Below are 18,492 nucleotides of genomic sequence, written 5' to 3'. Positions count from 1 at the left end.
AAGTGACATTTTGTTAGTCGTAATTAGAAACATCGTTAAATGTATCAAAGGTGACTGGAAACAGTTTTAAAGTACTGAACAAAGAGTTTTCAGATGACTAGAAGGATTAGATAGGACATTAACCAAAAGCTATCGGTTCACCATCAAACTTAATTGCATATATATAGTCCAGCAAAAGTTTTAAAGACCAGAGATCTCTATCTTGTATGTTGAAATCTAGAGGAAAAGCATCCGAAGTTTTGGCTTTTAAATTGATCATTGCCCCCAAAATAACAATCTTTAAAATCAAGTACTTGTCAAAAGGATCCTATTGTAACAAAGGATACAAGTAAGGGTCATAGTTCACAGGCAGGTAAAAACAGAGATTAAACACAATCACTTGCATTTTTTGGCAGATGGAAATATAGATATGAATTGGTACATGACACAGGACATAAGTTAAGATACATATGGCTGAAAACCTGACAGGGCAATGCGTATAATAATACTATACATTTGATGCAGCAATAATAATAAAGGAGATGCATTTACAAAAGATGTGTGACAGACGCTGTGTTTCTTTTGTCCGCATGTTGGCTCGAGGGCTTGTTGTCGTGGGATTACTGGCTGGTGCAATGGTGTGTGGGATGTGGACCCCTACAGGACTACCCCCCTCCCTTGCTCAGGCCGTCAGTTTTATGTTTTCTTTTATGTATGCTGTAAGCCTTGTGTTTTCTCAGGATGATGCAGTATGGTCCCAATAGGCTGGGGAGAGGGGGCTCTGTGCATGTCTACCCATATGAACACATATTTTGCGGTCTGCAACTTGGGGATGTATCATTTCTGGTTATGTGGTAGGTCGTCTTGGCTGGCATTATCCTTTCAACCGCTCTTCGGGTGTTGGATGGATATTTTGGGTTCATTTGATCTTGAAAGACATCTGCTGGCAATGTTAGTGCTTGACTGTATAGGACTTCTGCAGGAGATGTGTTGAATGCTGCATGCAGTGTCATTCTTAGGCCCAGTAGGACCCAAGGTAACTCCTTTCTCCACCTCCCACCTTGGCATCAGGGGGTGAATGATGCTTTTAATGAACTTTGTAGCCTCTTGATGATGCTGTTAGCTTCTGGGTTGTTAGACCATCATGTGTGTTTATTTTTGCCCCAAACTGTCTGCAAAAACATTCCACAGGTCAGTTGTGAAGTTGGCCTCCATGTTGCTTGTGATGATCTGCAGGACTCTGTGCCTGCCTGTTGATGCATCTGATGAGGGCTTTTCACATAGCTTTTCCGCCATCTGCTGTCGTATCAGTTCATGTATTGCTTCAGGCCACCTGGTATTTCTGTCTATGATGGTGAACAGGTATGTGTACCCCTTGGAACTAGGGTAGGGGGTCCCCCTATGTCGACTTGAATATGGGCAAGTCGGCGGTGTGTTGTATTAAATTCTCCTATCATGCTCTCGATGTATCTTGTGATTTTTTATCTCTGACATGGGATGCATTCTCTTGTCCAGTTTTTACTGTCCTTCTTCATCCCCTACCAGATGTATCACGCTGCTATGATTTGGGCGGTTAATTGGCCTGATAGGTAGGACAGGTTGTTGTGGGTGAGTGTGAAGGTTTATCTTCTGAGGCTTCCTGGCAGGTGCGGGGGAGAGGGCATCCGTTACTTGTTTCACAGAAGATGGTCATCTCTCCATTGTTGGTTGACAGGTCGCTCCATGTAAGGTTGGCCTTGTCCTGTTGCAGTTTCTGTAGGTCCGTGTCGTCTCTTTGGGCTTCTGGTATTTTGGACTAGGCTATCCTGAGCTGGATGGTGTTAACACAGTTTCTTGATAGTGCATCTGCCACAATGTCTTCTGAACCTGTCAAGTATTTTGAGTGTTCAGCTACTGCTGACAGGTTCCATTGTTGCCATGCTGACTATGCAACCTGTTGATTTCTTGAAGGCGTGCACAAAGGGTTGATGGTTGTTTGCACTATGAATTGTCATCCCTTGAGCATGTGGTGGAAGTGGCAAGGACGGCTTTGTAGACAGCAAGGAGCACCTGTCGAAGATGGAATATTTCTTCTCCGATGCTGTTAGCTTCGTACTGAAGAATGCCAGCGAGTGACAACCATCATCTGTGTCCTGCTCACATATGGCACCCATCGGCACATTGCTTGTGTGTTGTCAACATGAGGGACCTATGGGGCATAGGAAAGATTAATGTGGTTGCAGAGGTTATCACTTGTTTTGCCAAAAGACATCTTGATTTCTGACCATTTTAACTTTAGGCATATGCAGTGGCGGCTCATGGCTATCATTCTAGGAGGGGTGCTGTTTACTTTAATTTCTTTTTTAGATTTCGCCTTCATATTAACTGCATAAAAAACCAGCACGCATTATATATATAGATATCTATATATAGTATATATATTATATATATATATATATATATTAAATATATATACATTATATATAATATATAATATATTACAAATTTTTATAAAAATTTAATTATTTAATTTTTTTTTTTTTAAATATATATAGTCTTTTCAGTCATCAAGATAGTGATGAAGACTTTTTGTGGGGGAATATGTTATGGTTCCCGTTGTATATTTCTTTAATATTTTGTATTTAACTTTTCTTTTTAGTCACTAGAAGGTATGACTAATGGTATCCTTAAATATGTATGATTTTCAGTCACTAGATGGAGTGACTAATTGTAATTTAAGTATTGTTTGTTTGTTTCATGGTCCTTGGATGACCGAATATTGTTTACTTTGACAATAAAGTTTTCTTTATCCAGTGTGCTTCCTGGATTGGTGATTAACGGTTATTGGATTCTTACTAAGATATAAAAGTTTTTGCATACGGTAAGATATAATTGTTCATTTTTATGTTTCGTGCACCAGTGGACTTATTCAAGATAAAGATATAAATTTATTTCTCATTATTTCTTTATAATATTTATATACATACGTGTAGAATATCTATTTTAATTAAAAGTGGTTAAAAAGTGATTTAATATATTTTCCCTTTTAAATTATAAACTTTAAAACTGAACCTGATAAAATAGCACTAACTTAAATATCACTAAGAACATTGTTATGATCTATAAAGTGCTACTTGAATTCTAAGAATATTAATATGAATCATAACAAATGGGGGCCTGACCGGGATATTCTACACGTTGTGTGTGTATAGCAATTTTGCTAATTGCTTCTATTCTTGAATATATGCGTATTTTTGAAATGTATTGTTCGAGCGAAGTGATGTGAAACGTAAGTGTCTTCGTGATAGTTGACTATTAACGGCTGTTCTGTATTATTGATTTTTTGCGGCCAAAATACTTTAAGGTTAAGTGAAGTGTAAAGTTTAATATTTAAATTTTGTTTTGAATAGTAAAGTTTATTGTAATTATGGAGCCCTTTGATTTAAATGAATTTGTTAGTCAACCCTCTGTTGGTGGTTTGCGTTCGCATATGATACGTAAAGAGGACTGGTTATCGATTGCACGTAAATATGAATTTGTTCGAGATGTCGAGGAAAACGTGGCGTAAATCACAAGTAAAGCATTTTGTAATAAATTGGTTGAGTGATATATTAACTGAAGAAGCATTTGATCTTTGTGATGAAATGAGTTCGGTGTAGAAGTAAAGAGGTTAGAGTTGCAGTATGCCGAGAGAGAAAAAGAGAAAGATAAGAAAGAAAGGTTAGAGCGTGAGGAACGAGACCGAAAAGAGGTCAGAACGTGAAGAGCGAGACCGAAAAGAGCGGGAAGAGCGTGAATATAAGTTGGCAGATAGTTTAGAGCTACCTAAGGAAATATAGCCAATTCTTATTCAACCTGCTTTAAAGGGTAAAGGTCGGTCTGCCATTCTGGCTTTAACGTTAGAAGAAGGTAAAGATTATGATTTTATTAAGGAATCTATCTTGCGTGTGTACGAACTCGCCCCGGAATATTACCGCTTAAAGTTCCGCAAATATCGTAAATTTGACAACCAGTCGTATGTTGAATATTCCCATAATATTGTGCGTATGCATGATAAATGGTTAGTCTGCTGGTGTTTCGAGCATGGATGAATATAGAGAACTGATATTAGTAGAACAGTTTATAAGAGGTATACCCATTGATACGCAGAGGTATTTATTTGAGAAAGTAGTAACTACTTTTAAAAGAGCAACTGTACTTGCTGAAAATTTTAGGTTATTAAGACCTCGCAAACCAGGTAACCAATCCAGGAAGACACCAAGTAAGTCGCCTCAAAACTCGCCACCAACAAGTCCTTATAAATTATCTGTTAAATCTCTTGGCTCTGGTGCTAGTTCAAGTGTAACTTGTTATTCGTGTGGTGAGGTCGGTCATGTGAAAGCTAGATGTCCCAAACATTCTAGGAAGAATGAAAGAAAGAGTAAAGAAGAGGAATCTAATTTTTCTTGTTGTGATATAAATGCTGAGTCAGCTGGTGGTGTTGATGGTTTCAAACCATTCTACTTTGACGGCGTTTCTGGTTGCTGGTGATGAACATAGTAAGGGTGTTGTTGTAAAGTTAATGCAGGACACCGGTTCATCGCAGATTTAGTTGTTAGAGGGGCAGTACCTGGATTAGAAGACTGTCTTACCAATGATAAAGTAATAGTTAGGAGCATAGGTGGTTTGACTTCTTTGCCTCGGGCTAGAGTGCATTTGGATTGTGGCTTATTCAAGGTGATATCATTGTGGTATTGTCGAGTCTCTTCCGATTCCTGGCGCAGATGTTCTTGTTGGAAATGATGTGCAGGTAATCGTGTGGCTACCGGACCCAGTGGTATGTGATACTCCTTTGGAAGTCAGCCTGTTCAGCAGTTGGAGGATGTGGAACGTGATTTGTTTCCATCTTGTGTAGTTGAACGCAGCAGAGGCCTGCGTTGTATTGTTTTGATTGAATCTGTTCCTAGTATTGATGACCAGTTCAATTCTGTTGAATGTGGTGCTAGGTCTGCAGTTGAGGATGACAAGGTGAGAGATGGAGTATGTTTAGATTTAGGGACAGATTTTGACTACTCTCTCTATATTTGTTTGTTTAATGAAAATGTTCAACCTGATATTCCTACTGTGGATAGGGATAGTTTTGTTACTACGAGTAGGGAAGGTTGTAATGAAAAAGTTGGAAATGTATTGACAACATCATGTAATTAAATCGATGTATATAAAATTAATGTCACAGATTTGAAACATGAGCAAATTAACGATGTCTCTTTACAGCCTTTGTTTAAGAATGCATTGACAGAGAAGGAGAGTATGGCAGAATCTACATGTTACTACTTAAAAGCTGGAGTGCTAATGAGGAAATATAGAGCAAGTACCGCAGTGGCAACTGCCTCTTGGGAAGTTAAACATCAGTTGGTGGTTCCAGCATCTCTGAAAAATGATGTGATGAGGGTGGCCCATGAAGTCTCTACTACTCATCTTGGGATTAAGAAGACAGCATACAGTATATTGCAATATTTTTATTGGCCTAGCCTTTTGCGTGATGTGAAGGTATTCTGCAATTGTTGCATAATTTGTCAAAAAGTAGGTAAGCCCAACCAAGCGCCTAAACCAGTGCCTTTCGTCCCTCAAGTAGTCTGTAATGTTCCTTTTGAAAAGTTATTGACTGCGTTGGACCTCTACCAAAAACAAAAAGACAGCATCAATACATGTTGACTATAATGTGTTCTAGTATTAAATATCCAGATGCTATTCCTTACGGAATATAACAACTAAGAATCTTATTCCACACCTTGTCAGTTTTTTACTCAATATGGCATACCTAAAGCGGTTCAAACCGACCGTGGTACCAATTTTACATCTAAGCTTTTTCAGGATGGGTTGTGTTGGCTATGAGGGTTCACCATTCTATATCTACAGCTTATCATCCGCAAACCCACGGGGAGGTGGTGCTAGAACGATTTTCACCAGACGTTAAGGAGCCTCTGACAAAAGTACAGCCATGAACATCAGAAGGAGTGGGATGAGGGACTACCATTTGTGTTGTTCGCCATAAGAAATACTCAGCAAGAAAGTTTGGGATATTCGCCTTCTGAACTACTTTATGGTAGGAGTGTTAGAGGACCCTTAAAGGTTTTATATGATGTCTGGCTTGAAAACCAAGAATCAGGTAAAGACTTGCACCAATATGCTGTTACTCTTAAAAAGCAATTAGATGAGGCTCGAGTATTTGCACATCAGAATCTGTTAAAAGCACAAAAAAGTATGAAGAAAAGGTTTGATGTTAAAACTGTAACAAGAGAATTTAAACCAGGGGATCAAATTTTAATGCTTAATCCCACTAAGAAGTCTTTGGAATGTCGTTTTGAAGGACCCTATACTGTAGTAGAGAGACGCTGCAATAATGTATATGAAATTGAAACTACTGGTAAAAGGAAAGATAGACATCTTGTTTCATGTGAATGGACTAAAGCCTTTGTGTCAGAGAGCACTAAAGTAAAGCAAACAGTTCTTGCAACTGTAAACGTTAAAAATGATTCAGTTATTGTTCCAGAGAATGATTTTAAAATTGGTAATGATTCTCACCTCTCCAATTCTGAAGTTTTAATGAATATCTCTGCAAAGTTAATGCATTTAGGTTCTCATCAGGCTATGGATGTGGAACGTTTGCTGAAGTCTTTCAGAGATCTGTGTGGAGATGTACCAACCCAAACAAATCTTTTGGAATATACGATCATTTTGAAAGAGGGAACAACGCCATGCAAGCAAGCACCCTATAGTGTCCCCATACAAGAGGGCCATATTGAGAAAAACTCAGTTTCTACTGGATAACGACTTGGCCGAACGCTGTGACAGTCCTTGGTCTTCGCCGTGCTTATTAGTAGGAAAACCCGATGGATCATTTAGACTCTGCTACCGATTATAGACAGGTTAATAAACTGACAGTCACAAATGCATACCCACTGCCATAGAGTGGATGATTTGATTGATCAAGTAAGTTCTTCTAAAGCTGTTACACGTACAGACCTTCTAAAAGGATACTACCAAATTCCTTTATCACCATCTTCAAAACCCATTACTGCATTTGTTACACCCGATGGATTGTTCCAGTATAAGGTTTTACCTTTTTGGCTTAAAAAAATGCAGGACCAGTATTCCAGAGGGCAATGAATGATCTTCTAGGACTTCCAGGAGTTGCAGTTTACTTAGATGATATTATTATTTTTACAGAGTCATGGTCGGACCACATGAAGTGCTTGAAAGAAGTATTGCTGCGATTGAGGAAAGCTCGATTATCAATAAATCTGAAGAAAAGTGACTTTGGACATGCCAAGATGCAGTACCTTGGATACGTGGTGGGAAGCAATGAAGTGGCACCAGTAGATGCCAAGGTGAAGGATATCATTGCCATACAGTCCTCCCACCGCTAGAAGAGAAGTTCAACAACGGAATTCCTTGACATGGTTGGAAAATTTTTCAGATGTAGTCGCTCCTCTCACTTCTCTTACAAGCAGTAAAAAGAAATTTAATTGGACTGATGATTATAAGACTGCCTTTGAACACTCAAAACGCATCCTGGCGTCTTGTCCAGTTTTGCAGGCATCAAATTTTAAGAAACCCTTTTCAATTGAGGTTGATGCCAGCGACTTGGGAACGGAGCTGTACTGCTACAGGAAAGGACAGATTGGAATCTTGCATCCAGTAATGTATGCTTTCTCAGAAGCTCAAACCTCATCAACGACCTTATGCAACTGTTGAAAAAGAAGCTTTTGGATTATTGGTTGCATTGGAGAAGTTTGCAGCTTATCTCCATTGTTTCTCCATTTACTATCAACGTCTACACGGACCATCGGCCTCTATCGTTTTTACAGAGAATGAGAACGAAAAATCATCGACTCATGAGATGGTGGCTGATGTTACAAGAATATGATCTTCAAATTCATCATATTAAAGGAAAAGACAATGTATGTGCGGACATGTTTATCACAGAATCCTATATGATGGAGATTGTTTAAATAGTCTTTTCAGTCATCAAGATGGTGATGAAGACTTTTTGTGGGGAATGTTATGGTTCCCGTTGTATATTTCTTTAATATTTTGTATTTAATTTTCTTTTTAGTCACTAGAAGGTATGACTAATGGTGATCCTTAAATATGTATGATTTTCAGTCACTAGATGGAGTGACTAATTGTAATTTAAGTATTGTTTGTTTGTTTCATGGTCCTTGGATGACCGAATATTGTTACTTTGACAATAAAGTTTTCTTTATCTAGTGTGCTTCCTGGATTGGTGATTAACGGTTATTGGAATATTACTAAGATATAAAAGTTTTGCATACGGTAAGATATAATTGTTCATTTTTGTTTCGTGACACCAGTGGACTTATTCAAGACAAAGATATAAATTTATTTCTCATTATTTCTTTATAATATTTATATACATGTAGAATATCTATTTTAATTAAGTGGTTAAAAAGTGATTTAATATATTTTCCCTTTTACATATAAACTTTAAAACTGAACCTGATAAAATAGCATTAACTTAAATATCACTAAGAACATTGTTATGATCTATAAAGTGCTACTTGAATTCTAAGAATATTAATATGAATCATAACAATATATATATATATATATATAATGCATGTGTTTAATGCAGTTAATATGAAGGAATTCTAAAAAAGAAAGAAGAATTAAGTAACAGCACCCCCGTGAATGATCCACGAGCCGCCACTGGGCATATGTATGAGGCTCATTATTTTAGCAATGTTAGGTGTAAATCTGTGACAGTAATGATTATTCCTGAAAATTCTTGCACTTCTTTAATTGTTGTTGGTTTGGGAAGTTGGTGGTTGCTTTTAATGCCTTCTGGGCTTACTTGGTGTCCAAGGAATTCAGTTTTCTTTGTCATTTGCATTTGTCTGATTTCTTTGAATATCTGTTGTACTTTCTTGATGTCTTTTAGACGTTGCTTGAGTTTGGGACTAAATTTGAGTATCATGTCGATGTAGACTACACAGATTGGAAGGTTGCAGAGCAGTTTGTCCATCAGTCTTTGGAAGGTTCTCCTTTTGTTGCAAAAACCGAAACAATTGTAGTTGAACATGTAGGTCCCAACAAAGGGGCTGATGACTTGCAGTTCTTTTTCTATATCTTCCTTCACTACTGGGACTTGGAAGTATCCCTTCAGAAGGTCCATTTTGGTGACGTTCATTTGGTTGGTTGTCTGTTGGCAAAGGCTATCTACCTTGCTTTGTTTTGACTTTTATTCACCGGTAGTCTCGGCACAGGCACCATGTTCCGTTGGGTTTTGGTACCAATTATGTAAGGGGTGATGCCCATGCTGAGTGCTTTTTGGCATATTCCTGCTTCTTCCATCTCTTTGAACACTTGTTTGGTGTAGGCGAGCTTCTCTTGGCTAAGATCTGAAGCATGAGTGGATCAGGGGTCCCTCAGTTTCTATATGGTGCTGGACGTTTATGTTTTGCTGCTTTGGTTTTTATGCTGGAAGTTGTCTTTGAAAACCTCTCTCTAATCTTGTAGGAGTTTGTCGTATTAATAACGGTGAGGCAGCTGCTGCGATTGGTCACATTTGTTGTCTTTGCTGCTTAGGTGAGGGTGTAGTGGCAGATGTCTGTATGGCTGTTGAGGATACGATGTTGGAGTTGTTCTTGGGATCAGTTGTTTTGATACTACATCCACTAGGAGGTTGTGTGCTGTTAGGAAGTCCACTCCCAACAGTGCTATCATCACATCTGCCATGATAAAGGTCCAACTGTAGTCTTTCCTGTTGAATGACACGTTCATATGTTGTCTTCCATGCATTTTAAGTGGTGCTCCGCTGGTGGTGGATACGTGGAGGTTGGTGGGTATAGCAGGGTTGAGTCGTTTGTTTGGACTAGCTGGGATGAATGACCTGCAAGCTCCGGGTTCCACGAGGAACTCTGCATCAGACCTCTCGTCCCTGATGAAGAAGCACGTGGAACCTTTTCATTCATACCTAGAAGAAAGACAGCAGTAGACAGGTGCAGTTTCCTCTTATGAGATTAAAACAGGCAGCCTTTGTCACATTTACGGGCTTTCTTTCTGAACATCCAGTGGAAGTAGCATATTCCCTATAGTGGTTCGACTTTTTTTTGTTTTGACGAGTTGCTTGGGAAAGTTTCGTTTTTAAAATGGGGGGCAACTGTTCCCTCTGGGTCACTGTTGAATTCCTTGTTGGTTGACCGCTAGGCCCATAGTAGTGCTGCTACTACTGTTAGTGACTGTGTGAGCTCGGCCATCTTGTACTTGTGGACTGTGTCGACTAATCTTCAATTGGCATAATGGAAGTGTTGGGTATGGCCGCCACCGTTTGGCGGGGTAGTCTTATGAGGAGTACTACCTCTCTTCACAAGGTCTAGGGTGAATCAGGTTGGCTGTCTATGGTGGGTAGCACGATGAGCCACAATTGTTTGTAGATGTGTGATGGTCTCTCATCTTCTATGGGCACCCCCACGTAGTTGAGGAATTTCTTGGCTCTTGGGGTGTGGCATGACTTCAGCTGGTTCTTCACCAATTTGTAGGTCACAGGGATTTGGAGTTCTTCAAGCCATCCTGCTATTTGCTCAAAGAAGTCATCTGGCAGGAATTCGAAGACGGTGTCTGCCCTGAAGAACCACGCCTCTGGGTTGTGGGTCATGAATGGAGGTAGACATGGAGGCGGTGGTTAGGGTTTCGCTGGAGAGGTGGGTCCATCGTTGGTTGTTGGCTGGGTCAGTCATCTCCATGGGGGTCACCCATGTAGCGAAGGGTACAAGTAAGGGTCAGAGTTCTTAACTTACTAATTTATTCAGACAACAAGCACACAGATCTTGCGAGCGGAAATGTAGCGCCTGACATCAAGTAGGTAAAAACAGAGATTAAACACAATCACTTGTGTTTGTTGGCAGATGACAATATACATATGAATCGTGCATGATACAGGACTGAAGTTAAGATACATATAACTGAAAAGATGACAGTGCTGTGTACGATGATGATGATGCTTGTGATATGACAATAATAATAAAAGGAGATATACGTACAAAAGATGCGTGACAGAGGCTGTATTTCTTTCATTAGTGCATTGGCGCATGGGGTCGTTGTTGTGGGATTACTGGCCGGTACAAGGAAGGTGTGTGGGGTCCATGTGTGGACCCTACAGTGTATTTCCTAATATTTATTCTTTGAATATTATTAGTTCTTAAATCAATCAATTTGGTTTTGAAGTGCAGATTTCTAGTTCAATAAAGGATGACGACTGATACAAGAAGAGGGGGGAATAATAGACTTCTAACAATTGCATTGAATGTCAAGTTGCAACAGTAATTGAACTATGTGGGCAACAGATGATTCCTTCTGGATGAAACTTTAGTTCGTCAGACAGATTCTTTATCATAATTTTGTATTCTGTGGACAGGACTACCAAACCATTGTAATGCTGAAGTCAAACATTCCTCCAGGAGTGGGAAAAAATTCATTACCTTAAAATTTTAATCGCTTTGTGCTTATGACCTAGAGTTTCCTGTGAATAGCTATCACTAGATGACAATAAAACTATAAGTAGTTATTTTCATAAGCAATTTGTAATTTTTATTCTTTTCTCAAATCAACTGTCATTATTTATTGAACTAGGAATCTACATTTCAAAACCAAACTAGCATAAAATAAATACGTAATTCCAGGCCATCTGTCAGGAACTGCTTTAAAACTAACACTGTCATGAAAATGAATATTGGAAATATGCAACATGCAGGAACCTGTGACGAGTCAGTCACCAGTAGCGGAGAAACTGGGATACGCCTTTGAAACGGCTCCCTTTCTGGTCACTTACCTCAACCCCTGCCAGTAGACCGAGTAGTAAGAATCATTGAGCACGTGGCAGAAAGTGATTCCACGTCTCTGGATAAATCATTATGGATTTTGAAGACAGCAGCGATGAGCTCTTGTTGTTAATGAAAACCATGATTTTGTCGTTTGCATTATCTGAAATAGGAGTCAGTGCGAGACCTTGGCTTTGTGGTTAATTATCTTAATTTAAAGTGTTCACGCCTTAAAAACGAAATTTGAGATGTTCACAGTATAACCATTTAACTAAATGCCTGATTTGAAATTTTTGCATTTTTTCAAGTTAGGGGTTAGGAAGGAGACGCAAATACTAATCGCATGATGATATGTGGAATTTTCAAAGTAGCTAGAGCGAGTGCGTTAAAGATGACCTGCCCCACTTTTGGTATTAGAGTCTTAGTTACCAGTATCATTCAAGTGAGGTCTCTGGAGCCATTTTTGATTCAAAGTTAACGAATAAAAAGTTTCGTCCTAAGTCTTTAAACTCATGTTCAGATGATGCTCTGAGTGACTGTCCATCAAAAACTCCTCTTCGGTGTTCCCCCATCAAGGCCTCATCTTTCTCAACGTCTACCTCCTAGATGTTGAACTTTAAAAATGTTTGAACTCCACATAAGTATTTAGACTTCTCAGTTTTTTACATGGCATTTTTGTCCTTGATCTGCCGTCTTCTCCGTAAATTTTGAACGAATTTGAACAACTGGTCCAACAAATAAAGCACTGACGAGTCATACTTGACGGTGCATAGGAGAATGAAGCAAATGACAATAATTGTGCTATATGTTTTTCTTTATCAGAGAAGTACCATTTCGGTCAACTGTGATCTTGCAGAAAGTTTGCGCCAATATCAACTTTTATTTAACCGTGTTTTCGTGCTGTTTAGTAGGTACTCTGAGAAAGAAACCTCTCTGGAGTCCGGTCAGTAAAGTTTTTGTCTCGCAAAAGGCTGCGTTCTGACAGAAATTATGAAAACAATATAAATAAAACAAGCTCCCGTCACAATAGCTCAAGTGAGACCGCCTTTAGTGAAGAATTTGGACTGTCTCTCTGTACTTTATGCCAAATGAAGAATACTCATGTTCCGAGGTGTTTTTCCAGTAATACGAATAAACTGCTGTTTTCTTTGATGAATCTCTCTGAAGCTACGCAGCTACATCCAAGGAGGTTAATTGTTAGGTTTTCGATTAAATAACTGGTTTTGAACTGTAATAGCAAAATACAACTTGTAATGTAAAGTCTGTTCTTTAATCAAGTTGTTTCCTCTTTCCATTAATTTTTCAATGAAATAATGAATTATTCGGCTACAATTTTCACAGCCCACAAAAGTATTTTTTTCAAATTACGTGTATGGTCTGCTTTGTTTTACATTCATTTTCTTTATATGAATAAGAAAGAAAATTTTACTTAGCTAAGCGAGTCCTGATCCAGTTTAATCTGGTCTATTTTTGCAGTCTCCATAGGTAACGCTTTAACTTGACTTTTAGAAGTTCGAGAGTGAGTAAGAACAATACTTACAGGCCATGAAGGCGTTTGTGTTGCTGGCGCTCGTAGCATAAGACAAGTGAACGCTGTTCACTGATGATGTCTCGAACCTGAAAGATTGGCGTAGGAGAGATGAGATTGACTGTCATCTGTTGCATTTAGCTTTAACAGCCCGGAAACTTTAAGTTTTACATTATGCAAGTACAAAGGATATAGTAGTGAATAATATTTTCTTCTTTAATATATATTGTATATATATATATATATATATATATATATATATATATATATATATATATATATATATATATATATATATATATATATGTAGAGAGGGAGAGAATTTGCTTACCTTATCCAATAACAGATTGTATAAGTTGTAAGTGTGTTAGTTCAAATTGAAGTCATATCGAAGGTAATTTTCTATAGATGGCTTATTCCAGAATCCTTTCTGAAATGAGTACACCTTCACTGTCTCACTTCTAGCTGCATCCATAACTGGAGATTAAAAAAAAATTAGTGTAAAGTTTCATTATATATATATATATATATATATATATATATATATATATATATATATATATATATATATATATATATATATATATATATATATATATATATATATATATATATATATATATATGTGACGAAAGTGCCAAGTATCTGTTTACTACACTTACCATTCATTAATTGTTACCTCGCAAAAGCCAGACACCTTAACCCTCATCACAGGTACTAAACGACTGAATACTCTAAAGGCAACAGTGATCCCTTAACAACTTACCAGTATGGCAGAAAATTAGACTAAGTTCATCAAAACCGGTGTGAGGTAATCTTGTAAGTAATTAAATTAATCAAAGGGCATCACTCCATCAACAAACTTTAAAAATCTAAGTATTTCCCTGATTTCAAAAGTCTAAGTACTTCCCTGGTTCTAAGTCACTTCAGTAAATTGAAGGAAAGCAAATCAATTACCACTCTATGTTTCTACCTAACATAAATATAATCATAATTAAATGCAAATATAATGGTTAGAAATAAGAACACTTATAAAAATTTTAAATACAAAAATTTATTATTAAACTCAAAATTTATAAGTGAAATTCACAATATCAGGGAAAATTACTGTTACTGGAAAACAAAGTAAATTTTAATTAAGTTTGAATTAATTAAGTAAAACTTAAATCAAAATTAATTTATCACAAAATTCAAGAAAATTAATTCAATTGAAATCCAAAAGTGTTAGGCAATAATTGAAATTATAAATTAATTAACAAGTGCTAAACAATATAAAACTTGAAAAGTTCACAAGTGTTACAAATTTAATTAAATTTGCAATGATTAAGCAATGAAAATATTTAGGTCAATTAAATTGTGATGCAAATGAAAATACAGAAAAATGTGGACAATATCAAATAAAAAGGCACACTTCAACAAGAAAATGAACAAATGCACAAAAATTGAAACACACAAAACACAAAAATTTGCAATGTGTAAGAGTGTAAATCTTTTCACTCAAAACATTGTAACCATCAGTTTTTACCAATCCTCTGTTATTAGTTATTAGTTAACCACTGTTCCTATCCGTTATTAGTTGCAACTAATAAAAAACTAACACACTTACCTTTTTGGTATACCAATTTCCTTCTTTCTTGCTGCAAAACCAGGCGCCATTATGAAACAATGTTTGTTCAAATTCCACAAAAAATCACTAATAACACTAAATAAACTCTAAGAAATATCAAATCTGAAATTTACAAATTACGAGTGACCATTCAATGAGTACGCAATCATTACGTTACTTTAAAAATCAAAAGTGCTATGCGATGGAGAGAGAGAGAGAGAGAGAGAGAGAGAGAGAGAGAGAGAGATCTGAACGCCTCGAGTATCTAAGCCCGAATGAAATTCTCTTCCTTACGGAAGCTGGACAGTGGATGACACAAAAACGTTTTTTGGCAATAATGCTTCCAGAAGCTTCGAAATCTTACGCAACTTTACATGCAAAATGTGTAATTTGCACGCGGCTTTGATCAAAGACATATGAGTACAAGACCAGTCTGTTAAAAAAAAGACACGTACTCAACTCGATCGACCAAAGCAGAAGCCCCTTATCTTACTTGATGACTTATTCTCAAAACACAAATGAAGTCTCGAGCTCGCTTATCAAACGTGTTGACAGATTAGGAAAGCAAACTGAGATCTCGGAGTTCCTTTGATCTCACAGTGCTGACATAATAGAGAAACAATCGTAGTTTCAAAATGGGACAAAGAAAATCTCTCTCTTTCTATGTTATATATATTCTTTTACATTATGCTATGCGAAATCTGAACACACATTTAAAACATCCTATCTCTAAGCTATCTAGGAATCTGAAAAAATGTTGCACAATTCTACATAACATTTTATACAGTCACAGAGGAGATATATGCATTTTGAAGGTAGCAATATATAATAATATATATAACTTCTTTAAATTTCCCTTGCTTCCACCTCTCTCTAATGCAAAAGATTTGGATTCTTCTGATGAAGTCTAGAGATGTGACTCAGTGGTCTCATTAAATTACTTTATTATAATGATAACTTCTGCATTCCCCTTTGAGTTGTCTCTGCTTATGCAAGATATGAGGTTGTGAGCATTGTATCCCTCACCACCCTTCTGCCCCTGAAAAGAGAAGTGGCCTCTCAGTTGTGAAGGATGGGTTCTTCCCCTGCTGTTTGATGCCCTCAATCCGTTTGGTCTCATAAACTTATAATGGCTATATATGTCACAGTAAGTATGAGAAATCAGGGATTGCATTCAATCATTAGGGAATATATGAACAACCACTTCGCATAGGAACATTTGATCCTCGAGGGCTAGCACTAAACATAGCGAAACAGTGATTCATTTACACTGTTTCGCCGTGTTTAGTACTAGCCCCTGGGGGTCAAATGCACTTAGGGACATTTGTGATATATATATATATATATATATATATATATATATATATATATATATATATATATATACATATATATATATATATATATATATTATATATATATATTATATATATATTATATATATATATATATATATATATAAAAATATATATATGTGTGTGTATATATATATATATATATATATAGAGAGAGAAGGAGAAGAGAGAGAGAGAGAGAGAGAGAGAGAGAGATGTTGTGCAGTACACTGTAACTTAAAAGGAGTAGAAGCGCCTCAGTGGCGTGGTTGGTATGGTGTTGGCGCCCCACCTCGGTGGTCGCGAGTTCGATTCTCGAGCATTCCATTGAGGAGTGAGGGATGTGTATTTCTGGTGATAGAAATTTACTCTCGACGTGGTTCGGAAGTCACGTAAAGCCGTTGGTACCCGTTGCTGAATAACCACTGGTTTCATGCAACGTAAAAGCACCATACAAAAAAAAATGAAAAAAAAAAAACGAGTAGAATCTGCAGTGGTGGGTACAGAGTAAAAATGAACCAAACTCTTTGCCACTAAAATCTTAAATGTCGTCGTGACTAGGACCTACTGACTAACAAACCGACCTCCCTAAAATACGAGCTTCTTTTGTACCGCAAAACACTGTTGTATTTTCAAGTGACATCATTCTGTCTCATATTTAGTTATAATGGAGGTTTAGTGTGTTGTGAAGATTCCTTATGTCGACTTATAAAAGTCTTTTGAAATCTGAAATATTATAAAGTATTTTTTACAGTAGTTTATTCTTGAAATTGGTACCTATAGTTAGTTTAACAACTACTTTACTTGTTTTTAGTGTATTTGTCTATAAGTAACTGAAGGCCTTCAACCCACTTTGTGAGAAACCTTTGAGTACTATTGTCAAGATTAATCAGTACTAAGAGTATTGTGTAATGCAAAAGTTTATCACAGAAAGCGTCCTTTTATAACAGTTTATACACAAGGAGCAGTTGAGTAAATTCCAGTATTGGAGGATACTAATTAGTTTCAACTAGGGGGACAAAAGTCTGCCACTAAAACCAAGAGTGAGTGAAGCCTGCGCCTGTCTTTTTCTATAACTAACGACCTGGGACCACAGTGCTCTCATAAGCCACCTTGGTCGTTCAGGATTTTTTCTTACATATTCCATTGTAGAATATTGTTCCCCATACTGGGCCCTTCGGCCAAGTTTCAGTCTGTTTGAATCTGTACTACATCCCCTTTACCATAAGTTTGTCCAAGTATGGTTGAAAATGATCCAGTGATCCTGGGGAAACCAAAAATGTGAAAGTTCTTCCACAGACAGACGACGTCAGACAAACCGAGTAGAAGAGCCCACTTGAGCTTTCGGCTCAAGTGAGGTAAAAAATACTTCTAACCACTTTCCCGTTGCCGTACCAAGCCCTTTTTAAGGGATTTGGCAGTTACTCAAAAAAAATTATTTCAAAGGTTAAATTTACCTTAAATATCCATGCAAAGTAGCCCCATTATTTGACGTGTGCCAGAGATTCTGCATATTTTGTTTTTTTTGTAAAAGAATGCTATTAAGATGGTTATTTTTCTGTCCGCCTTCAGATCTTAAAAACTATATACTGAGGCTAGGGGCTGCAAATTGGTATGTTGATCATCCACCCTCCAATCATCAAACTCCGAATTGCAGCCCGCTAGCCTCAGTAGTTCTTATTTTATCTAAGGTTAAAGTTAGCCATTATCGTGCGTCTGGCACCGCTATAGTGCAACAACACAGGCTACCACCGGACCGTGATTGAAATCTTATGGGCCGCGGCTGAGAGTTTCATGAGCCGTGGCTGAGTTTCATACAGCATTATACTCTGAACAGAAAACTCGATTGCGCCGAAGGAACTTCTGTGCATTTTTTAATTGTTTTGAATCTAGGGAGCGAACGTAACTTGGCATTGGCATTTTGTAAGATTTCCAAGAACGAGTCAGTATCTTATAATTGACCTATTTTTCCAGACAAACAAACAACATATAACTCATTTGTTTCCAAGAAGCGGGCCTGCGGCTTGTAAGTCACACTACACGTGAGATTTATTCCTTTGTGTTCTAAGAACAGCACCACAAAACAAAGTTCACGTCTTATAGCAAGAGAATGTGTATAACATATAGTCAGCAATTTTTATAGGCAGTAATGCACTGATAATATTACACTAGTATAAATATTCCCTGCCTGTAGCTACCCCTGGTGCCATTCACTTCCTTCAATGGTAACGAGGTCTACTAAAG

The sequence above is a fragment of the Macrobrachium nipponense genome, chromosome 6, assembly GCF_015104395.2.
Source record: "Macrobrachium nipponense isolate FS-2020 chromosome 6, ASM1510439v2, whole genome shotgun sequence".
NCBI lineage: Eukaryota > Metazoa > Arthropoda > Malacostraca > Decapoda > Palaemonidae > Macrobrachium > Macrobrachium nipponense.
The sequence above is the reverse complement of the archived record's forward strand: the minus strand, read 5'-3'. Positions refer to the sequence as shown.